The following is a 22,447-nucleotide window of genomic DNA, read 5'->3' as shown; positions in this document are numbered from 1 at the left end:
TTTTGGCAGTAGATGATCTGGGTTTGAATTCTGACTGCTATTTTCTACTTGGGCTATCTTGCATGCATCCTTTAAGTCCTGTGGGGCTTGACCAGGTGGTGGCCTCTAAGGTGAGCCAATGACCCTGTGTCCTATGCTCTAGCCACATGCATGCTGTCTCTCTTTAAAGCTGACATGTAGTGCTTTAAGGTTCACAAAGCAGTTTCTATACATGTACGTGTGAGGATCTTCTATGAACATCACAACAGTCCTGTGAGTGAGATGCAGGAATCTTTTCCCTAATCTTATCAATGAAGAAACAGGCTGGGAGAGTTTCAATGATTTGTCCAATGTCATGTAGATGAGATTCAAACATGAGAGCTAAGATTCATGCCCAAGTTTCTTTAACTCCAAGTCCTGCAATGTTTCTGTTAAATTTACAGCCTACTTTTTTTTTTTAAAGGTAGCTTATTAAGTACCTACTGTGTGTAGAATGCAATGTTAAGCTCTGTAGGGAGGTACAAAAATTTGTAAGACAACATGAAGGACTAGAATTGAATAAATAAAAGCAACTAAAATCTGTTTCTTTGAAAAGACCAACAAAATAGACAAACTGTTAACCAACCTGATCAAAAAGAAGGCAGAAATGCAATCAACAAAATTAAAAAATAATGAACAAAGTATAAACACTATAAAACTAGAAGAAATAAAACAATTATCAAGTGTATGGAGTTAAATGCCAACCAAACTGAGAATACAACAGAAATAGAGAATTATTTTCAAAAATCTAGAATATTCAAGCTAAAGGAACAATAAGTATGTTTAAAAGTTTTTATTTTTAAAATTTTTAATAGTATTTAATTTTTTCCCCAATTACATGTCAAGACATTTTTTTGCATTCATTTTTATAAGATTTTGAGTTCCAAATTTTTCTCCCTCCCTCCGCACCTTCCCTCTTCCTAAAATGATAGGCAATTTGATATAGGTTATACATGTGCTATCAGGTAAAACATATTTCCATTTTAGTCACAGTTGCGAAAGAAGAAACCAATTAAAAGGGGAAGAAATAATGAAAAAGAATAAAGTGAAAAAATATGCTTCAATCTGCATTCAGAGTCCATCAGTTCTTTGTCTGGGTGGGGATGGCATTTTCCTTCTTGAGTCTTTTGGACTTGTCTTGGATCATTGTGTTGCTAAGAAGAACGGAGTCATTCATAGTTGATCATCACACAATGTTGCTGATACTGTGTACAAAGTCTTCCTGGTTCTGCTCATTTCACATTCCTTCAGTTCGTATGAATCTTTCCAGGTTTTTCTGAAATCTGCCTATTCATCATTTCTTATTGCTGTTATAATAATGATCATCATATGATATTATATGTTACTATTACGATGGTGTTCCATTACACTCATATACCACAGCTTATTCAGCTATTCCTCACTTGATGGGCATCCCCTCAATTTCCAATATATTGCCACTATGAAGAGGGCAGTTGTGAATATTTTTGCACAGGTAAGTCCTTTCACCTTTTTTATGATCTCTTTGGGATACAGACCTAGTAGTGGTATTGCTAGATCAAAGGGTATGCACAGTTTGGATACCCTTGGGGCATAGTCCTACATTGCTCTCCAGAGTGGTTGGATCAGTTCACAACTGTCCCAATTTTCCCACATCCTCTCCAACATTCATCATTTTCCTTTTCTGTCTTATTAGCCAATCTGATAGGTGTGAAGTGGTACCTTAGAGTTGTTTTAATTTGCATTTCTCTAATCCAAAATGATTTAGAGCTCTTCTTCATATACCTATAGAGGGCTTTGATTTCTTCATCTGAAAACTGCCTATTCATATCCTTTGACCATTTAGCATTTGGGGAATGGCTTGTGTTCTTATGAATTTGACTCAATTCTCTATGTATGTATTTGAGAAATGAGGCCTTTATCAGAGACACTTGCTGTAAAGGTGGTTTCCCAGCTTTCTACTTTCCTTCTAATCTTTGTTGCATTGCTTTTGTTTAGCAAGATGTAGTTTCTTTCCTTACCTCTTTCAATTCGGTATTTTTTTGCTTTTTCCCATCTGAGATCAAGATTGCTACCCCTGCTTTTTTTTTTTTACTTCAGTTGAAGCATAATAGATTCTTGCCTCTTACCTTTACTCTGGGTGTGTCTTTTGGCCTCAACTGTGTATCTTGTAAACAACATATTGTAGGATTCTGGTTTTCGATGCACTCTGTTATCTGCTTCCATTGTATGAAAGAGTTCATCCCATGGACATTCACAATTATGATGACTAACTGTATTTCCTTCTATCATATTTTTTCTCCTGTTTGTCCTCTCTCTCCTTTCACGCTTTCCCTCCCTCACAGTGTTTTGCTTCTGTCTACCACCTACCGCAGTCTGCCCTCTCTTTCGTCAGTCCCCTCCCCCTTTACTGTATCTCCTCTCCTTCTACTTTCCTGTAGGGTAAGATAGATTTCTATATTCAACTTATTGTGATATCATTCCCTCTTTGAGCCAATACTAATAATAGTGAGTTTCAAGGGATGCCTATTGGCCACCCTCCTATTTTTTCCTCCACTATAATAGGTTTTTCACACCTCTTCATGTGAAATAATTTACCCCATTCTACCTCTCCCTTCCTTCTGCATCCAGTGCACTCTTCTTTCTTATACCTTAATTATTTTTTATGTCATTCCCTCAAATGCACCTTTTACCCATACCATTTGTCTATTTATATTCCTTCAAGCTGTGCTATTACTGGTACAATTTTTAAAAGTCACACAATCATCTTCCCATGTAGGGATGTAAACAGTTCAGTTCCATGGAATTCCTTATGTTTTCTTTCCCCCTTTTTCCTTTTTAGACTTCTCTTGATATTGGAGATTAATTTTTTTTTGTTCAATTCTGATCTCCTCCTAATGAAAGCTTGAAATCCTTCTGTTCCATTGAATGGCCATTTTGTCCTTGGAAGTATCATGCTTCATTTCATTGGGTAGGTGATTCTTGCTTGTAGTCTTGGCTCTTTTGCCTTGCAGAATGTCATGTTACATGAACTCTAATCCTTTGATGGTGCAGCTGCTAAGTCTTGCATAATCCTGATTGTGGCTCCCTGATGTTTGAATCATTTCTTTCTGACCACTTGCAGTATTTTTCCTTGACCTTATAGTTCTGTAATTTGGCCATAATGTTCCTTAGAGTTTTTATTTTGGGATCTCTCTCCTGAGAATCCACTCAGTGGATTCTTCCTTTTTTTTTTTTTTTTACTAGTTGCAATCAATTCATTAAAAGAGATGATTGGTTAGACAACTGCAATGGGGACTTCAACTTCTACACCTGGTTCAATGCTGATAGAAGTGATCTGTTTAACAGTTTCAGAAGAATTGTGCAAATCAGTAAGGCGTTTGTGAATTCTCATCTGGAACCGATCCCAAGTCTTTGAACCTTCACCACAAGGAGTTTTTCTAGTTGTGATTTGAAGTGTGTTAGTGGGCATTCGAACAGGTCCCTTCACTTTCAAGTTCTTTTCTTTGGCTCCTCTAATTAGGTCAGCACACAGGATTTCACATTGCGACTGGTAAGGGTGATCCGGATCTGGTGAATGGTCACTTCAGGCTCCACAAGGGTCTTTCTGGCGTCTTTGAATGCCATGGCAGTGGAGCGGCTTCCTGATCGACTTATTCCTAGGTGAAAGCGAGCAGCGGTGAGTCAGGAGGAGGTGAGGCAGCGACTGCTGACTCCACGCGGCTGCAGCAGAGTCACCTCACCAAAGAGGACCAGTGGATTCTTGCAACGCCTATTTTACCCTCTGTCTGGTTCCAGAATATCAGGGCAGTTTTCCTCGATAATTTCTTGAATGATGCTGTCCAGGTCCTCCTTTTGATTACTGGTTTCAGATAGTCCAATGATTCTGATATTTTCTCTCCTGGATATATTTTCCAGGGCAGTAGTTTTTCCTATGAGGTATTTTACATTTTCTTCTATTTTTTTCTTCATTCTTTTGAATTTGTTTGATTGATTCTTGATGTTTCACAGAAGCATTAGCTTCCCCTTACCCAGACGTATCTTGTAAAGAGCTGTTTTCCTCAGTTAACTTTTATACTTCCTTTCCCATTTGGCCAATTGTACTTTGTGTGTGTGTGTGTGTGTGTGTGTGTGTGTGTGTGTGTGTGTGTGGCAATTGGGTTTAAGTGACTTGCCCAGAGTCACACAGCTAGTAAGTGTTATGTGTCTGAGGCTGAATTTGAACTCAGAACCAATGGAAGAAACCACAAGAAAGAAGAAACAAACAAAAAAGAGAGAGAGAAAGTAAATAATATGCTCCGATCTGCATTTAGACTCCACAGTTCTTTTTATGGATGCAGACAGCATTTACCATCATAAGTCTTTTGGTGTTGTCTTAGATCCTTGCACCAATGAGAAGAGCTAAGTCTATCAAAGTTAGTCATCACATAATATGGCTGTTACTGTGTACAGTGTTCTCCTGGTTCTGCTCATTCCACTCAGCATCAGTTCATACAGATAGTGTATGATAGATAGTGAATTATAAACATTTAAGAATATTTATAATAAATGTCACCATATTGAATAACCATAATTTCCAAGGCACACAAAATTAAAGGCTTTTAAAATATGGAGACCTAGAAGAACTATGTGGAAACATGACAAGATACTTATCAACTCTGTCATCCTATCTGTAACTGGAATTGGCCCAAAGTTGCTTTCCATGAGACTGAAGATGGCCTTAAATCTCAGTGTTCTTATAAAATTACAAAAAAGATTACTTTATCTACCCATTTAGTGTTCTTCAGACAGTTAAATATATGTTAATAGTTGCAAAATAGTCACTTGCCTTCAGACTTTTTATAGCCGGACCACACCAAAGACATGGGGAGAATGAGACAGCAATAATAGCAACTGATCACAACTGAGCCTAAGGAGAAGACTTGTAGTTTATGCTGTGACTTTCTTAAAGCATCTACAAATCCCTTTTCTGGATTAATTATTCAAACATGTAGGTGTAGCCGAAGTTTGCTAAGGAGGAAAACTGGTTGAATATATGGAAATTTTAGTAATTTATCACCAAACATTTCATGCTTGAATCCAACTCAAGTCTTTGGGTTTCTGTGTTTTGAATGTGGTACTGACCAAATTTCATGCCTTATTAAATGCAATAGCTCATCTTTTCTGGAACAAAAAGTCAGATTTGGACCCTGGACACTTCACATCCTCACTTCAGGTGAATGCTTTATGCAAAGCAATTGTCCAGGGATGAATGGATAATAATCCAGTCTAATCCAACCTACCAAACATTTAGTGCTGTTAGCTGCCAAGGCATTGTACTAAGTGCTGTGTTTACAAACCCAAAGATATGAACAGTCTCTGTCTCTAGGGAGCTTATAATGTACTAGAGTAACTATATTCCCTCTTCTCTCCTACCTTCACTTTTATGTAGAGAGTAATACCATCCTTTCAGTCCTCAAGGCTCACAACCTAGGAGTGAGTCATCCTGGACTCCTCACTCCCCCCACCCCATATCTAATCTATTGCCATCTTTAGAATATTTCTCTTCTCTCCTCTGACATTGCCACCCACCTGCACAAGTCCTCATTAACACATACTTGAACTGTTGCAATAGCTTGCTATGGGTCTGCCTGCCTCAAGTCTTTCCTACTCCAATCCATCAGCCACCGAAGTAATTTTCCTAAAGTACATATCCAACTATGCCACTACTGCCTTACTTAATAAACTCAACTGACTTCCTATTGCTTCCAGTATCAAATAGAAAATCCTCTGCTATGCATTCAAAGTCCTTCATAACTTATCTTGTCCCCATATTTCCATTTTTCTTACATGTTACTCTCAGCTGTGTACTCTTAGACCTAGTGACACTGGTGTCCTTGAAGTTTCTCAAACAAGATAACCAATCTCTCAGCTCTAGGCATTTCCTTTGATTGTCCTCATGCCTAGAATGCTTTTCCTCTTCATCCTTACCCAATAGATTCCCTGACTTCTTTCAAGGCTTAACTAAAATTCTGTCTTCTACAGGCAGCCTTTCCCGACTCTTGTAAATTCTAATGCCTTCCTTCTTTAAATGAGGTCTTATTTCCCCTGTGTATATAGCTTGTTTATGCATATTGGTTTGCTTGTCTTTCACATCATATTGTGACCTTCTTGAAGGCAGAGGCTATCTTTTTCTTCTTTTTGTATCCCAGGTGTTTAGTAAATGTTTGCTGACTCACTCCCAGTGCCTCTCATTGGATTGCTGTGAGGAAAGCACCGTGGGAAACATCAACTGCTATGGAAATGGGAGTTGTATCATTAAAAAGTTATCATGGGTACCATTTTAATTAGCCCATTTCTAAATCATCTCTGCCCCTTATAAGTACATTGCCTTATTTTCCTGGTTACAACCCTGTGAAATGGGTAATATAGATATTGTGATCTTCATTTTATAATTAAGGAGGCTGAGGCTCAGAGCTTAAGTCATTTGGCTTCTAGTCTATCCTTCTAGTCCCCTATTCCATAGTGGGTTTTTCTGTGTGTGTTCTTGTACAGAAGGAGGATATCTACTGACCATTGGCAAGGAAAAGTACTTTGGTCTCTCCTTTCCTTTTTATTAAAGATATACAAATTGTCTTAATAACTTACATGATATCCTTTTGTGAATTGTCTCATTTTATCTTAATTATCTCAGCCTAGTCAGTGACAGAATCACAAAATTTTAGAGCTGGAAGAATGCTTTTAGAAATGATTTAATGGAATTTCCATTTTGTTAGATTCATCTATATCAGAAATGGGTATATTGAGGTTCTCTACTAGTATAATTTTGCTATCTCTTTCTCCTTGGAACTCATTTTTCTTTTCCTTTAAGTATTTAGATGTCATTTAGTGAAATTTGTTTTGCTTGATTATGCATATTAATTATAAGGGTTTTACTTTATTTTTTCCATTGGGAGAATAGAATGGGAGGGAGAGAAAATAAATGTTTGCTAATTGAAAAAAATGATTTAATCCAACCAGGGGAAGAAATTGAATCTACTTAGAAGTTACTTTTCCATGCTCACAAAGCTTCTTAATGGAAGAGCCAAGACTAGACTAGCTCTCCTATCTTACTATAAGTGTTTTCTTCATCAAATGACCTAATCCATGTAATGACTGAAGGCCTGGAATCATTAGCTTCAACCCTAGGAACTGACTGACCAACACAATGATACCTTTTGTTATCATCATCATTTTGCATATGCTATCTCATTTAATTTCATTTATATCTCTAGCTCTTATAATCCTTGGTACACAGTAGATGCTTAATAAATGCATGCTGACTGCTGATTAAGAATGTTCCTGGGAAAATTCTTTCTTCCTAGAAGACACTTAAAAAGTTCCCTCCTTCAGAGGAGATTAAGCCATTTATTCATGTAAGAACTACAAATTTGTCTGAAAATAAATACTTCATTTTCTTCATATAAACATGCTTCCAGAATATTTGATCAAAGGCAGACACAGCAGTTCCTTGGGCAATGTCCTCACTTTGTCCCCGAAGATCTAGAAGTTCACTTACCGTCTGTATCTAAGACAAAATTCCATGAAGACTTTATTCCAGGTTTCACTGATGCTTCAACAGTAGAATGATTCACTGGAATTAAGCCTGGGTAGGGGGAAGAAGAAAAAAAAAGGCTTAATTATTTTACTAAACACACACCAGAACATTTTCTAGGATGTTATCATAAGTAATTAAAACAAAATTGCACTTGTCAAAATAGATGAGTAAATCTAATGAAGCACTGTCCTTTATTTTCCAGATTTGTTCCACTTCCTTACTAATTCAGAAATCCACAATGGTTCCCTAGTCATTAGTGTGATTAGTTAGGCTCCATATTACAACTCCAACATTAGAGAAGGGAAACAGAAAACAAATCAGTGAATATATATCCCTAAATGAATAGGTCAATACATTTTTACACGCAACAATAAAAGCCTATATAACACTATGGTATGTCAAATGTGGTACTTTTTATGTCATAGTCATTTTCCAATTAACACTTGCTTCTATACTTGCAACATAGAAAATATTAAATAAAACTAGGAAAGCAACTGTCTAATGGCATATGAAACATTCTATTCCCATAGTACCCTGCCTCTCTACTAAGAGGGAAATTTATTTCATCATCTGTTGTCTGGTCTCCCAAAGGGTCAATGTTATCAGTCTGAGGGACTACCTTTTAATGTTGCTTTCATTTGCATCATCAGTCATTCTTCATCCTGTTCTCTTGTTCCCACCTTATTTACTCTATATTAGTTCATACATCCTTTTCTTATTTTTTCTGAGTTACTTATATTCATCATTTCTTATGGTACAATAATAATCTATTCCAGTCATATGTTAACTAATTTTCAGACATTTTCTAATATATTTGCCGTTCTCCACACGACATTCCATCTCCCTATTTTTTGGGCTGGCAGGTATGTTTGTACATTTGTTCTTGCCACCTTTTCAATGAATATTCCTTAGTAAGAACTAATTGATGTTAATTGGTTAAATGATGCTGAAACTCTAATCATTGGAAAGTATTAATGATATGTGAGACATTAACTCTATCTGGAGAGTTGGGGAGGGCACACCAAAATGGGGACTTGAGTAAATAGCATTAGAGAAGAATCCTATAACATCTCAGGGTTAACTCTAGAAGTACTTTTAGGGGGAAATAAAGTCAGCCATGAGCTGTGTAAGAACCTGACCTGTCAGTGCGAAAGAGAATTGGGATAAGACCCCAGACTTTGAAAAATCTACAATAACAAAAAGGTAGTTTCAGTAACCTGAATGAGACTATTAGTGTAGTATCAAGGAAAGAGAGTTGGATTTTAAAGGAAGAAAATTAGAATTTATTAAGTACTTCCTATGTGGCAGGTGTTGTGCTAAGCACTGAGTGCATAAATATAAGCCAAGACAAAGATAGACCCTGCCCTCAAGAAGCATACATTCTAATGGAGGATGACATCACACAAAAAGGAGCTGAAATGCAGGAGCAGAGTAACAGTGGAAATGAAAGTACCTTGTACACAGGCATGGTTTATAAATCCAAAAGTCAGGAACACAGCCATAGGGGCACAACAGCTGCCCTGGGTCATGCCCTAAAAAATGGAGGCCCCAAGAAGAACTCCCCAACGAGAAGGGGTGGAGTCAGAGAACCTAGATTTGAATCCCTGTTCTTCCACTTGCAACCTGAGTGACTTTGGGATATCACTTAGCTCCTTCGGCTTCAGTTTCCTTTCTTATTCTTTTATAAAATTTTAGGTCAGTCTAAATGATGAAAAGCAGCATGTTATCATTGAAAGAGCATTTGATTGAAAGCCAGTGGGCCTGGCTTCACCATGTAGCTCTGGTTGTGTGATCTTGATCATTTCACTTTCTGTCTCTGGGTTTCAGTTTCACTATTAGTAAAGTGAGGGCTCTTGAATAAATCAAACTCTAAGATTCTTTTCATCTCTAATTATATGATCCTGTGATATTTCATATTGACATAAAGGAGATGGCTATTGAGTTATGAGAACATTCTTATAAAAAATACTTAAAGAAGTTTGGAAACTTTGATTCCCAATTTTGTGCTGCTCTTATGGTATAGAAGATTTTATTAATTAGGAATCATTGCTTCACATGAGAATAGAACCACGTACCATGTAGTGGCTCAAGTGGAGTCAGAAAAAACTGGATTCAAATTCTCCTTCTGACACTGTGTAACCTTGGGTAAGACATTAACACTCACTGATCATCAGTTCCCTTATCTGTAAAATGGGGACATTAGTACTTCATATATTTTTTTTGAGGCTGAAATGAGACTATATAAGTGAAATATAAATCTTTCAGGTAAATGCTATTACTGTTGTATTTCATCTTGAGAAGATTCCTAGAACCGTGGATGAAAGTTATTGAGAGCCATGAGGAAAACTAAAATAGAAAAATGGGAACAGATGAAGACATGAATATTCCAAGCATGGTTTGACTTAGCCAGTCAGTACCTCAAGAGACTAGTAGAGGCAAGGAAGGGTAGGTCAGCTCCATCTGAAAAGAACGAATAATGCCTAGTATCTTGACACTATTTTAAGAACATTGCTTTTTATATCCCAGGGATCTTCCAGCCCTTCACAATAAATGGGCTCTACCATGTTTAATTATTATTTTTTTAAAAAATTTAATGCATTTAAAAAGTGAATTAGTTATCAGTGCTTCAGGGTATATTCTTCAAAATAGGATTCCAGCTGTGAAGCTTAATACATTTTGAATGGGGGAACAAACCAGAGAAACAGCAGTGGAAGTCAAGCCTTAAAGCACTTTCTATTTGAGGCTAATCATTTTCAAATGGACAGCATTTTCTCTGCAAATCAAGTTATTAAATCTGGTGATGGGCAATATATTTCATCATCCTTAGTGCTGCAAAATGAGGCTTCGTGTGTGACCAACAATTCTGTTCACACAGCAGACATGAAAGGAGTGTCCTGTGGCATATGGTGTAGTACCAGCTTTTAGGTTCCCTAATGTTGGCCAACCTTTGGTTTATTTCTCCAATTGTTATAGGTTCAGAGTATTTAAAGCTGAAAGGAACCTTAGAAATCCCTTAGTGCAACTCCCTTGTTAAGAAACTGAGGCCCAGTGAGATTAGCCTTATTGTTTAGGCTTATTCTTATATATATTGTGGCAGAAATGTTTAGGAACTATTCTAACCAAAAGGTATAGCTGAATTGATTTTTTTTAGCTCATCAACCAATTAAACCACCAATGAATCAATCAACAAGCATTTTTTATGTACCTAAGATTTATCAAGCATTCTGGAACAATCCATGCCTTCAAGGAGTTTGTGTCATACATAAGTATAGGCATTCATTCATTCATCATGTGTATGCACACATATCTAACACACAAAAACATGTGTGTATACATGCATACACATGTATACACACACACACACACAGATACGTGCGTATGTATATGTAGTAGGAAGGGGGCTTCTTGGCAGATAAAAAACTGGTCCTGCCCGTGCTGACTCTTAAAAGGCTGAACTCATCAGCTCTTCATTGAGTCCAAGCAATAGTAAGAAGTTATGCAAGCACCCGGAAGTCCCTTAGAGGGGACCTCTTGGGAAGAGGGGAGAGGATTCTCTTTCTCCTTCCCTATCATTGGCTATTCACTTTGAAGTGGAGCTATCTGACCAGTGAGAGGTAGCACATGCAGCAGGGAACGGTTGCACACTTGACAGACAAATGTGGACTCAGAGAGGCCATGACTTATGCTTCTTTTACAAAGTGCTCTAAATTTATACCCACTCTTCTCATGGTCACTGAGTCTGTTTGTAGGAGAGGTGCCCCTGATTTATGGGGGAAATGTTTTATAGTGACAATTCTTACTATGTCATCTTGGTAAATGACTGTTAAAGAGAAGCACACCAGTGGGGGCTCGTGAGCTATAGGTTTAAGAATTCAGGCTCATGGACTCTACCCAAGATAGTCACCCTCTCTGCTTCTCCTCTCCCTTACCCAGGTTTAACCCTTGAGTTCAAGGACAAGTTGGAGGAGTGCTATATATACAAAATAAAAACAAGACACATTTTTAGTGGGAAGAGTTCTAATATCTGGAGAGATTAGGAGAAACTTCATGTAGAAGTCTGTTGCTTAAGCAGAGATTTGAAGGAAACAAAAGCAGAATTTCTCAAATCTGGAAGAATTGCTCCCTCTCTTCTTGTTACTGTTTTATTTCTACAACATTACTCAATTTGTTCTCTTTTGTCCACTTACAGCTGCCCACTTCCACTTGCCTCTAGTTTAAATCCTCATCATAGCTCACTTAGACCAGCGCTTCTTAAACTGTAGGTCATGACCCTATATGGGGTTGAGAAAAATTTGGCAGTAGTAAAAGGTTTCTGAAAGCAAAAAGTAATTAAAAATCAAATGCAATGAATCCAAGGTATTTCTGGCAGTGATTGCCTGTGTTGCACGGGGGAATTTCACTGTAGCCTTGGTTCTGAACACAAAGCTTGTGCACTTTGCATTGCACATGCCATCACGCCCATGCAGCACCAAGGCAGGCTGCAGAAAAGTGAAAAGGGGTAGGGAGTGGAAAAAATTTAAGAAGCCCTGACCTAGATAATTAAAAAAGCCTCCTGATTGTTCTCCCTGCTTCAATATCTTCCCTCTTCAATCCAGCCTCCAAACAGCTGCTACATTCATTTCCTTAAGCCACTATCACACAGTAGGTATTTAATAAATGCTTATTGATTGAATAATTGCTACATGATTAGTGTACCTTCTTTTCTGAACATACGTAAGCTGTTAATGGCTAAAATTGTATTCAGATTTTAAGGTTGCTCTGCCTTTCCTAGATGAAAAATATCTCTATGTCGTTTCTCAAATATTGGTCATCATAACATATCACTTCAATGATGGGCAATTGCCATTGAGCTATTGAGTCTGTATTTTAAGATTGTATGACTGGTGACTCTGACTTGGTATTAAACATTAGAAGCCAACCAAAAAGCCGGTGAGCTCTTTTGGTGTCAGGCTCACATGCATTACCATATAGAAAGATGAATACTTGTTTGAAGATATTTTCATATAGGCCTTTAGGGTCTCTGGATGTTACCCTGTCCAGTCATATATGCATTTTACCTTATATGATAATTTCTTGGTTATATCTTTGTGAATGATGTGTTCCACATCTGTTATTCCCCACCTGGATTTCTCATAGTTTCAAGTGTGATTTTATATAGCCTTTCTATGTCATTTGTATATTAAACAAATGAAAAACTTTTGTCAATGTTGGCCTGAGAAAAATATGATTAGGAAAGTTCTTAACCCCAGAGATATCCTTGCCTCTCTCCTCTCCCACAATGTCCCACCCCTGCACATTCAATAAGTTATTATATCTTGTTGATTCTACCTCTTTAACAGCTCTCATTTCCCTGTAAGTGACAAAGGTAGATTTGAACTCAGGTCTTCTTAAACCCAAATCCAGCATGCTATCTAGCATGTTAGTCTGATGATGATGATTATGATTATTAAAAGCTCTTTTTTATGATCATCTTTTCAAGTAAGTATTAAGAATGTGATTATTTGTATTTTACATTCAACATCTCCTTTAGGAAACTGCTCCCAACACTCAACTGTGGTTTGGGTGACCTAGAAGATGACTAACATTGCACCCAAGTATGATGAACAGAAGAACACTGGAGCCAGATCATAAATGTTCAATGTGAGCATTTTTTACATCTCGAAATTGGTAAATGCTACAAATCAGGCCTTGATTTATTGTTCTGTTGATTGCTAGACCGAAGGAAGTGATGGAGAAAAATGTTAATAATGCGTATTAAATTTAAACATGCTCTGTGTGCATTTCCTCCCTCGTCCATTGTTAAGCATTTACTAGTATACCTGTCCAAGAATCTGTATTACCAAATAATATTATTCAAGAGCCACCACTGAAGTGGCCACCTTCAACAGAGAGTTAACACAATGAGCTCAAAGCAAAGGTGTTTGCTGAGATGACAAAGCATGAATGATAGCAACAAAACATTCACTCTGCAGACCTAGGGCTAAATTTCCCACAAATATTCATGGCTTCAGCAGGAATAGTAGAGTAAGAACTTCTAGTACATTAGTATAGAGAAGCACATGAAGGAAATACACACAGTCAAAGCATCTTACACCTTTGGTATCACAGGGCCTTGATGCTCTTGTGATATTCCCATGCTGCTCCCCTTGGGCCCAGCATTTCTACTGACATGGGCTTCACTTGGCTCCTTAGGCCTCCTCCTCACTGTAATTCTAATCAACTTCCCACGTAACTTTCTTTGGCCTTTCATGGCTGACTCAATTCAAATGGATTCTCTTGTCTTGAGACTCTAGAGTTGGCAAATTGGCTTTGTCCAGGCCACCAGTGAAGAAGGTAATCCTCCAGTCACCCAATGACAAGTTGTCCTATCATTCCTCAAATTTTGAGGAATTTCTTCATGCCTCTTAAAGGAGAAAAAAATGTGTAAAGACATTTATATGTCTTTTATATACAGATGGCAAAATGAGTTCTAGCAAGGTCAAATGATTGGCACCATTCACGTAACTACCAAGTGAAAGAGCTAGGACCACAACCCAAGTCTTCTAACTCCATGCTCCGTGCCAATTCACCAGACCGTGTTGCATCTATGTTCTTGAGTTGACTGCCCTTTGTTAGATTTTCTTCAGGTTTACTATGGGGTAAAAGTGTTTTCTTTAAATTAAAACAAAATAAAACTAAAAAGTCCCCAAAGGAGGGCTAGACTTGTGATTTCATGGTGTAGGCAACAGCTGGTCAGCCTACTGCCTTTGCCAATGGAGATCAGCAACTTTTCTATTATATATAGTATTAGAGAGTTGCTGGAGGGCACTAAGAAGGGGGAAGTGAAAAAAACCCATTCATTAAACACCTACTATGTGCCAGCCACTGTGCTAAATGCTTTACAGATATTGCCTCATTTAATTCTCACAATATCCCTGTGAGGTAGATACTACTCTAGTTGTCATTTTAAAGTAGAGGAAACTGAGGCAGACAGAGATTAAGTGACTTTTCCAGGATCACAAGTCACACAGTAGTAAGTATCACAGGTTGGATTTGAACTGAAGCCTTCCTGAATCCAGGACCCATGTTCTATCCATGATGCCACCTCATTGTTCTAAGAGTGGTGGTTTTCCCATAGTCACATGGAGGAGTAACTTGAACCCAGGCCTTCCTGATTCTGAGAGGCTCTCTATCCAATAAGAAATAAAAATTTCATGGAAAATATGACTTCAATATTAATTATCTGAGAACTTTTTTAGTTAATAGATTGTTTCTTCTGTTTCATTCTTTCTTTCTTTTTTTTCTTTTTTTTTTTTTTTTGGTGAGTCAATTGGGGTTAAGTGACTTGCCCAGGGTCACATAGCTAGTACGTGTCAAGTGTCTGAGGTCGGATTTGAACTGAAGTCCTCCTGGCTCCAAGGCCAAAGCTCTATCCACTGTGCCACTTAGCTGCCCCTATTTCATTCTTTAAAGTCACATTCTAACTATCTAATTTATTTATTTGATCTTTTAACAGATTGTGATGACTTTAAAATATTTGTAAGTAGAGAATAAATATACTTCATACTTTAATAGTTTCTTTCTTCATTTGTTCCCCAATTTAAGAACATTTAGAGTATGCTAGAAACCCCTTTTTTGTTGTGGTTGTTGCTTAATATGTTAAATTCATAGGGCAATAAATAATCCTGTAGAATTAAGAATGAGTCAGATTTGTTCTCATAGCATAAAGAAGGATTCCAAAAAGTTTATTTGGTTATCATCACATCTTTAAATCTATGCTATGTCTATATCTATATCATTGATTTCTATCTATCATCATCTCAATCTATATCATCTATATTTGCATATACATCTATATCTATGTCTATACTGTCTATATCTATGCCTATTTCTATTTATCTGTATCTATACTTAATAGGATAGGTTCTACAAAGGGTCAATGAGTTGGAGGTAGCATTCAACAATAAGGCTGAGATTAAACTAGATAAATTTTGGGAATGATGCAGCACTTTCACTGATCCCTGTTACTCATTAATGCAAAAGCCCATTTTTTTTGCCTTTTAAAATGTTTTATTGATGCTTTTTTCTTTCTTTTTATAAAACATCATAATCATTTTTAATTGATTCAACCCCACCTACCCTGAGAATCCTCTCTTGTTTCAAATCAATACATTCAAACAAAACAAACAAACGCATTGGAAAGGTCTGAAAATTTATAATCTCATTTTTTACCTGTAGTCTACTACCTTTCTGCTAAGAGATAGGATACATGCTTCATTATTAATTTTCTGAATTCGTGTTTGAACACAGTAACACTCCACATCCTAAATTTTTCCTATGATGTAAAGAAAAAAAAAACCCTTTCCAATATTGTGCCCATCATGCAAATTGCTCTTCTCTTTTTGTTTATTTACTTGGCATCGATTCATCAAAGTCTTCCCAACTTTCTCTGAGTTCTTTATCTTCGTCATTTCTTATAACCCAATAATATTCTACTACTCTCATACACAGTGATTTGATCAGCCATTTCCCAATTAATGGGGATCCCCTTTTCTTTCAAATCTTTGCCGTTATAACAAGTGCTATTATAAATATTTTTTGCATATGTGGGACTTTTCCCTCTGTCTATGACCTCCATGGGTAAAAATACTATGGCCAATAATCCTTAGTGAGACTATGGCTATAAATCATAGAACATCATGATCTTGAAGCATAAAATTGTAGGTGATTCAAATACCAATGGGAAGACAGAGAATGGAATAGTCCATAGGGCCTAGACTTGGAGTCAGAAATACCTATTTTCCCCTCCTCAGGTACCTACTAGGTATATGACCTTGGTCAGGTCACTTACCTTTTCTGTGTCCAGTCTCCTCATCTGTAAAATAGAAGGGGAAATGTTAGATGTCATGCACTATTAAGCACCTTCTAGCTCTAAATCTGATTCTTTGAGCCTTTTAAGTTGTTGGAACATGAATGTCTGCAAAAAAAAAAATTACATGTTTATCACAGAGTAAGAAATAAATATAAAAACCAAAATAAATAGAAAATTCCAAGTATTACAGAAATACTCATGAAATGTCAAAGAATTAAAAGAAGAACTTCTGTACATTGAATACCTCCTATAGGGAAGATTAATGAAAAAACATGTCCCCAAATCACCTAGGATGCATGGATACCAATATGAATAGAATGAACAGTGGGATGCCTAGAACATTCTTACTCATGAATATATTGGTTGCTTTATGGAAAGGTTTGGGCACTAAGCAGGATGTGGTGGGAGTGGTGGGGAGAATGTTTAAGCTGGATGTGACTTCATACTGCAAATTTAGAGGCATCTCCCCCATGAAAGTTCATATAGACTATTTGTGCCAAACCTATGTTAGAGCCTTCTGAGCTTGTATCGGTCAGACCAGCCACAAATGGAAACACTGTCCCTTGAATCCAACATAGGGATGCCATTTTGATCCTCTTTGACAACGAAGGATAACAACTAACTGCATATTGACCACTCCTTCCCTGGCAGAGGTATAAAGAGCTAGTTGGCCACACTCTTACAAAGGTCATGTTTTCTGCTCCAGATACTTGATGCTGTCTACCTTATAAACATTAGTATCTTTGCAGATGTGAAATACACTAGACCTCTATTCCCAACTAAATCAGCCAAAAGCTTTTTACCTTAGCAGCAAGCATGAACTTTGTCCGTGATATTAATAATATAGAAAAGAGTGGCAAAGTTGGTGACCCTTTCTTTGGCTTGATTCTAAGAGTACTGAAGTGAATTTTGCTTGAAATGAATTTTGAAATGAAATATTTTTCCTAAGCTACCTACGGAGTTTTAAATATCATGATTGAAGATTCATCTCTGGTTTTGATTGTGTGGTTCCTAGGATTTATTGTTAAATGGAATACTCCTGGGAAGGAGAGCCATTCAATTTATAACATGCTATTAACACGTTGGTGGAGATCTTTGTTTGTCAGATTCACTGATCTTAGAAGGCCGAGAGGAGGGTCTGTCAAAGGGGATGTTAAGAACTATGTATGCTTCTGATGGAGAGGTATCTCAGGACCGTGGATATGCAAGCCCAGAAGACTTTTGCCTTGGGTGACCATGAGCATTGGGAGCAGCCTGATGATCCAGTTTACTTTGGGAGGAAATGGGGACATTTTTTTCTAAGGGGAGAGGAAAAAAGAAGACACCCAGCTGCAACGGGATTTGGGAGACCTTGAAAATAAATGACCTACTTCCCAATTTTGTCCAGGGCTGCCCTTGATAATATGATCATGAATGCCTTTTATGCTTCCATCACACATTTATTTCATTCAAAGATTTCAAGAGGGAGATGGATTCCAGTGGTTCAAGCAATTATTTTCTATGAGCATGTTACTCCTCTTCTTCCAAAGAAAACAAAAACTAGAAAAAGGATTATTTTGAAAAATAGTCTATCTTATATTTCCCAACTACCTATAACCCGGCTTGCAGCTGTGTATACAAGCCTGCTCATAGTTCAGTGTTTGATTCATATCCACATTGCCTCAGCTGCCCGAGTTCAATTCATTTTATAATAGCCAGAATAACCACTGTCAACAGAAAATATGTTTACCTGCACAGAACGTTTGTTGAAATAATCCAGAATGATGTTTGATCTACCTTGTCAACTGGGGAATAAACAGATTTAGTGCAAGGCCATTCTTTGCCAGAAAATACTTTCTCTGTGGTACTCTGAAAAGTGAGGGTGTAGCTGCATTGGAATTTGAAATTTTCTCTGATGCTGTAAGGTTATAAACACAGATTATCACCTCTTCTTCATGATTATAATAATCTCTCATTTATAAAGCCTTTTAGGGTTTAACTAATACATATTTATTAAATATTCATTCTGTGTAATGTACTATGCTGAGCTCCAGGGGAGCTGCAGAGATGAATAACACATGGTTCTTGCACTCAAGGTACTTGTAGTGTAAAGGGGAGATAAGATGTGTATAGATAAATATGATCAAAATTAGAATAAATAAGTGTACAAGAGGAATAAGAAATTACTTGAAATTGAATGAGTGATCAAAAATTTCCAGTTGGGAAGTCAGGGATAGTATCACAGAGGAAAGACTATATTAACTGGGACTTGAAAGATGAGTAGGACATAAACATGTCTGTTCAGACATCCTTGGCCATAATGTAAGTTATGAATGGCTTCCCATTTTTCTCCTAATTCTTTGGAATAGAAGAGAAAGAGTGTGATCACTACTATTTCTTCCATTTGGCTCCAACCTTGAAATGAGTCATGGTTAGTGGTTGATGAGACAGATTTCTGTTTGTGAATATAGTAGAACCTCCTTAATTCAAAACCAATTATTTCCTTGGAAAAGGAGGGACAATTCTCCTGACCTTCAGATCTGGAAAAGTTGGAACATAGAAAATATGGTGTAACATCTAGTTTCCAAAAGGACAGAGATAATTAGTCTTGATCAATCTTGAAAATGACCTTATTTGAGAGGAAGTAACTGGTGGGGCCTAAAGATACCAGGTCTTCTGAAGCCTCTTATGGAGTCATTGTTCATTCTCTTCTCTACTTGGTAGATATGAGAGCTAAAACTTTTAGGCTTTTGTGTCTTATTCTTTATTGTTGTTGTTGAGGCATTCTTCTCTCCTAAGTATGGAGAGGAAGGTGAAAGTATTCCTTCTTCATAAATTCTCTGAAGACAGTGGTAGATAGAAAGGAGTCCTCTCCTCTTCTCTCTAATTTTTTTTTTCATTAGGGATTTTCTCTGCTTCTATCTATTTTGAACAAAACCACGTACATTTTAATGATATTCAGTCCATCAGGTACTACATTGGCCAGCTCCAAAGAAAGTCTCAAGAAAATTGACCCTCAACAAATCTTTGATGTGGCAGTTTTGTTGTGAAATGAGCAGAAGGACAACATTCTGAGCACATAGATAGAGGATAGCTTGGGGAGCAGTGAATAGTCCAGAGCGTCATGGATTCTTGTCCTTTGGCAAGTGATGGGGGACCCACTATCTCCCAACATAGCCCATCACACTTTGAATACTCTAATGATTAAGAATGTTTTCCAAATATCCAGACGAAATGTGTGCCATCTAGTCACTGTGCTTTGATTTGCCCTTGGTGATTAGGTTAACAGGATAGACCCATAGTAGCAAAACTATTAGAAAGTCCTGAATGTGCCTGTCACATATGAGTTGAGTCCCTCACAACAAGGCTGTATCTTCCCCTCAGAGCCCTAAGAATACCCCTGAAGAATAGGGGGTGTCTTTTTCTATTATTATTAGTTCAATACCCCATTATGGTGTGTTCCTTCCACTGTTAACCACAGATTAGTGCCCCAGTCTCATCTAATCAATTAATATCAATTAGTTTTTACAAAGAAATACTTATTATGATGATAAATTAAGAACAGAAGCGCAAACATTTTAATGCATAGTTAGCAATTCCATTAGTAAATGTTTATTACGTTGATGATAATAACAAAGCCAGGCATAGTCTTGGTCTCCAGGCATAGCAAGCTCCAATTTAGAGCATTTTCTACATAGAATTGGGTCTGCCGAATGCACATACGAATGCAGCATGGCTGCCGGATAAGCCTTGTCTTAGTTATTACTAAGCCGAGCTACTTAGGTCATCCTTGCCGCTAGCTTTGCTTGGCTGCAACACTCAGAATAGACTTCAGCTCTTGGACCTCTGGTGGTTTGCCGTTCTGACTGAAGCTCATGAGCATATAGCTATCTCTTGTACTCCTTTACTCAAAAGCAGGAAAGATCAGTACAAGAGAGACAGAAGCAACCACAGGGCCATGCACTCACAGGTCCATGGCCGGTAGAATAAGCTACCTCCACATTCTACCATACCCAGGCAGGAAAGCATCATGCCGAAACACTCCCTGTAGCTAGAGTGCCTTTTGAATGTATCCCATTTCTACCTCCGCTGTCACCCAACGGTCCTCTTCACTGTATGTTCAGAAGATGGAATCCAGTTACAGAATGACCAGCTATGCTTGAAATTGGAGAGTAGGGTCTTTCCCTTTACATAGTATCCCGCCTTTCTGGCCTTAACCTCTTTCATGTGGGAATCAAATCAGTCAAGCACACTATGGTCTGCTCACTAGCACTCCGCCACACCTACCCTGACCAGCCCCCTCCATTACACTGGTATTCAAGACCTTTCATCATCTGATGCCACCCTACATGTTGCTAAAGGGGAAAGAGTAATAGGTATGATATCAGCAGATCTGAGTACAAATCCTACTCGTGACCTGTATAGGTAACTCTGAGTAAATAATTTACTGCTGCAGGTTTTAGCTTCCTCACTGGAAACATGAGGGCATTGGAGCAGATATTTTCTCAGATCCCTTCAAGCTTCTAAACCCTAAGAAACTACCTTTCCAACCTATTCTTCCTGCCATGATCTTTATTGTGTAGCCAAATTGGATTTGAGAGCTGTCTTTATGTATTTTAAGGACTGTTACGTGGAAGAGTGTTTAGGTTAGGTTTGACTGTTGAATGGGACCTCCAGAATGTTCTATATCAGAGGTATCAGGTATACTTCCCCCAGGTGCCAATAACAGTCCTGAGTGTGGCCAGACAAGATTAAAATGTAATTGGGGAGTATTTAACAAAATCAGCAAAGATGCAATGGACTATAGATAATTTAAGGTTTGCTAAATCAATATGCTGCCCTAAGGGATCATTATGTACAGTTTAGTGACATGTTTCTATTTAAGTTTGACACCACTGACATACCCATTATTTCATAGGTGAGGAAACTGATGCAAAAGCAAGGGTAGTGGTTCCAGGTCATATATGTAATAAGGAGCAGAGCTAGGATCTAAATCCAGATTCTCTGAGGCTAACTCCAGTTCTCTTGCCACTAAACCATGGGATCCCTCTTATTGTAGCACCATGTTGTGGAGGGCCAATCCGAGTTTGTTTTTTTCACTTAATAGACCAGGGGTAAGCTTTAATGGCATATGAGCAGTAGAGTGATGCAATTTGATCTATCAGCAGGACTAATCTGATAATACCATATAACAATATAATGTAACATAACATAACAAAACATAACTGATGAATCAGGTTGGAGGAAAGAGATTAGAGATTGAGATAAGTAGATTTTGTGGCAGTCTGTTTCAATAATCAAGGTGAAAGGTAAGTGAGGCAGGGTGGTGGCAGTGCAGATGGCAGGCAAAAGTATTGCAGAAGCAGGCTAAACAGGATATTGTGATTCAGCAGATAGAAGGTTGTGTTTGCAATCCAAAGACATTTGCTTAAAAGGCAGTGTGACTTAGTGGATGGATTGTACAAATTGGATTCAGGAAGATCTGGGTTCTAATCCCACTTCAGGAACTTAGTAGCTGTATGATCCTGGGCAAATCATTTAATCTATCTGAGCCTCAGTTTCCTCTTCTGCAAAATGAAAGGGTTAGATGAGACAGAGCAGCTGGGGGTGCCATAGTGGATAGAGTGCTGGGTCTAGAGAGTCAGGAAGACTCATTTTCCTCAGTTCAAATCTGGCTTCAGACACTTGCCAGCTCTGTGCGCTGAGGAAGTCATTTAACCCTGTTTGCCTCAGTTTCCTCATATGTAAAATGAGCCGGAGAAGGTGATGGCAAACTACTTTAGTATCTTTGCCAAGAAAACCCCAAATGGGGTCAAGAAAGAGTCAGACATGACCGAACAACAGTAACAATAAGATGAGACACCCCCTAAGGTTTCTTTCCAACTCTAAATGTGTGATCCTATGATTTGGTGATTAATTGAATTTGTGAGACAAACAGGAATTCCAAGTCTAAGCTGACTGCAAAATTTAGAGCATGTGTAACTCGGAGAATGTTGAAGCCAGTGAGAGAGATAAGTAGTGAATCAATATCCATTACTATCTTT

The 22,447-nt window shown here is 37.7% G+C and overlaps 1 pseudogene; it reads right to left on the bottom strand.

The window, feature by feature from the left end:
* Positions 1–3,274: 3,274 nt before the first annotated feature.
* On the bottom strand, positions 3,275–3,624 carry LOC110192643 (small ribosomal subunit protein uS10 pseudogene; annotated as a pseudogene).
* Positions 3,625–22,447: the final 18,823 nt, after the last annotated feature.

This window comes from Phascolarctos cinereus, unplaced genomic scaffold, assembly GCF_003287225.1.
Source record: "Phascolarctos cinereus isolate Bilbo 61053 unplaced genomic scaffold, phaCin_HiC Scaffold_9;HRSCAF=440, whole genome shotgun sequence".
Taxonomy (NCBI): Eukaryota; Metazoa; Chordata; class Mammalia; order Diprotodontia; family Phascolarctidae; genus Phascolarctos; species Phascolarctos cinereus.
The sequence above is the reverse complement of the archived record's forward strand: the minus strand, read 5'-3'. Positions and strand labels throughout refer to the sequence as shown.